Source organism: Pollicipes pollicipes, unplaced genomic scaffold (genome assembly GCF_011947565.3).
Source record: "Pollicipes pollicipes isolate AB1234 unplaced genomic scaffold, Ppol_2.1 Scaffold_7231;HRSCAF=8579_pilon_pilon_pilon, whole genome shotgun sequence".
In the NCBI taxonomy this organism is placed as follows: Eukaryota; Metazoa; Arthropoda; class Thecostraca; order Pollicipedomorpha; family Pollicipedidae; genus Pollicipes; species Pollicipes pollicipes.
In genome coordinates, this window is record NW_023597034.1 from 24,789,198 (window position 1) to 24,792,077 (window position 2,880).

General features: G+C 48.6%; 1 long non-coding RNA gene across 1 annotated transcript; it reads left to right on the top strand.

Annotated features, from left to right (window-relative positions):
* The first annotated feature begins 445 nt into the window (after positions 1 to 445).
* Positions 446 to 1,868, top strand: LOC119110297 (uncharacterized). Its single transcript, XR_005095470.1, has 4 exons — positions 446 to 620; positions 796 to 895; positions 1,243 to 1,365; positions 1,815 to 1,868. It is a non-coding gene; the product is annotated as an uncharacterized LOC119110297 (long non-coding RNA).
* The last annotated feature ends 1,012 nt before the right edge of the window (positions 1,869 to 2,880 follow it).

The following is a 2,880-nucleotide window of genomic DNA, read 5'->3' on the forward strand; positions in this document are numbered from 1 at the left end:
ATTTGGATAACCAGATAAGGCTACGTAAGAAGTTATAACAAAATCTGATACACGAGGACGTCACATTATCTGGGTTATGGGTTTTGGTTTATTTTTACCTTCGTGGTGGTAGGACCGTCCCATACAAGACTTAAGCCATGTCGGTCATGTCTCGATAAGGTGCCCCTAACTGTGCCCGCTGTCGTCGTGTTGCAGATGGTGCTGGTGATTTTCTCCTGTTGTCTGGTGATGACGTTCGAGACTTGCTGCTTCACCTGGATGAACGCAGTCAGCTTTCATCTGACCACCGTCAGGACGCTGGTGGACATCAGCGCCCAGGCTGTGCGCGTGGCGGAGGCGCCTGTGAAGACGGCAGCAGTCCGGGCATCAAGCAGCCTGATGACGGCGGGCGACAGGCCGTTGTCGGGAGACCACACGGACGGACCGACGCCGGAGACGACCAAGAGCCGGCCGCCAGAGCGGCACTGGGTCCACGACGCGTGGGAGGTGACGCCTGAGAGGAGTGTGCCGGGGACACCGCGCTGGCCGCTGCTGTCTCGCCAGCCAGACGGATCGACTCCAGACGGCGCCGTGGTGGAGCCGCTAATCGCCGCCGCCCAGCACTACGCGCGCGTCTGCAGGTGAGAGGCTCTGTGGAGCATCGAGAACCTCAGCGGAGCTTGTGCCATCTGGCGACAAGGACTGGTTTTAGCATTTTCAGGCGTGTTTTGTGATTTTTGATAATGCATTTAAGACGCTAGTCGACCTGTGATCTGATCTGTCGATCTGCCATTCATGCAGCACTCCATTTTTCAGGCTTGTCGCCATCATGAGCAGCATCAGCAGGGTGCCGTTACTCTTTGCACACGCCGCTGCTATGTCGGCTATTCTTCTCTCTTCATATTACATGATCGCTGTAAGCCCCACTTGAATGACATCAGCACGCCAGGCTACGTATGAGTTACTGCACTTTACATGCCCGTCCAATAGTCATCAGCTAGCACCTCCAAAGCATGCGTAGCATCGCGGTGAATGGCTGCCTCCATTAGCAAGGTCAATATTAGTGCCAATCACCATTAGCACGTTCATACTGGAACGTAAATAAACAAAGGGTGGTTCAATTCCTTCGTGACTTTTCAATTTAGGTAAATTACCTGCTCAGGACTCTGGAGACTTGCAACTGTGCGCCGTTGAAGCGTCTCTGTCAGCTCGTCATGCCCCGAGTCTGTTGATGACGGCCGGCTCGTCACGGTATTTCGGCAGGCAGCGAACGGCCCACCATCAGAGGGCAAGCTGGCGAAGGTGGTGGGTCCCTGCACCTATGTAAGCCTCTTCCTTTTCCGCATCGTTTGGATGTCTATGGACGGCACCTTCATGATCGAAAAGGTGAGCTCAACCATGGATTGGGGTAAATGTGTATTTAGAATGTTTCAGCATGATTGGTTTGCAGAACGAAAAATCATCTTGGGCCGTCATCTATGGTTCCAAAGTAAATGTTGCGTGCCATTAAAACGCTATTGTGCCTCCCCCTCTCTCTCTCTCTCTCTCTCTCCCTCTCTTTCTCCCTCCCTCTCTCTCTCTTACTCTCTCTCTCTTTCCCTCTCTCCCTCTCTCTCTCTTACTCTCTCTCTCTCTCTCCCTCTCTCTTTTGCCTTTTCCGTCGGTGTTCTCCCGTTCATCTCCTTCTTTCAGCTATTTTTCTTTTCTAGTTTTCGTCTTCAGTTGCTCCCCTGTCTTGCTTTCATTTTCTGTACATGCAAGACTCCCGCACAGAACCCTTGAAACAATCGTCAAATTTGCACATTGTAAGGTGGTTTGTATTCCCTCTGTTTCAGAACGCTGCACTAACGGACTCACTGATGGATATGAATTGGCTAGTAATGACGCAGGAAACTAAAAAGAGACGGAAGGTGCTCTTACAAAAGGCTAAACGTCCATTCGGTGTCGAAGTGATGGGTTTTTTCATCGTCCAGAATTCAAACATCCTTTCGGTGAGATGGGAGTCGTGTGAATCTCAGTGTGTGTTGTTTCTGCGTGTTAGAGGACTCGCTTCCATCATGATGTCGTTTTAGCTTTACTTTTCTTAGACGCGGGCATTTCGGTGATGAGCTGTTAATTCCATCAAATTCCGAGCGTACAAATAGTGCGACCATTACTTTATCTCCGCTCGTAACCCTGTGGACCAAAACACTGTCAAAGTGGAAGCACCTCCTCCCGTCCTGCGTGCTCTCACTTTTTATACGGCCCGTGGTTATGACGAAACTTTGCAAAATTATTAGGCATGAAGAAAATCTCCTGGAAAAAGATGCATGTAGAGCCAAGAAAGCATGCCTTCAATGCCTAAGCATTTAACTAAAAACGCGGCATTTGCTAAGCCAACTCCTTTAAGTGGCACGTGTTCGACATGTACAGTGTCATCCAAGGAAATGTTGTCACATGGCGCTCACGACTAAAAAACCGAAAGGTAAATACCGATATACTTATTTTGCACGTTCACATATTCTCTTTTGCACTTGTACACATCTGTCGCCAAGTCGTGCAGGACTGAGCTGACAAAACTTTATGTTTTTTATAACGATTGTGATGCCCTGATTTTTCCAATAGAAGTAAACATGCCTCAGGCACCAATGGATTTTGTGGGCAGTGAATACTTCCAAATACACACTGATCATACTAAACTATTCGTTTTGATGCTTAGGCTATTGCATCCAAGTACATTTATTATCCGTTATCGTACGACATGCTATTGCCCTTTTGACCACCGTCATTATCAACCAGAACTATTAAATAAACAGCAAATTTTCATATTGCTTCGCAACCAAAACATGTTACCCGACATCATCCCAACGAGCCCTTGATATGGATGTGATGTTACCGAAGCTCGCCCGAACGTTTGAAGAA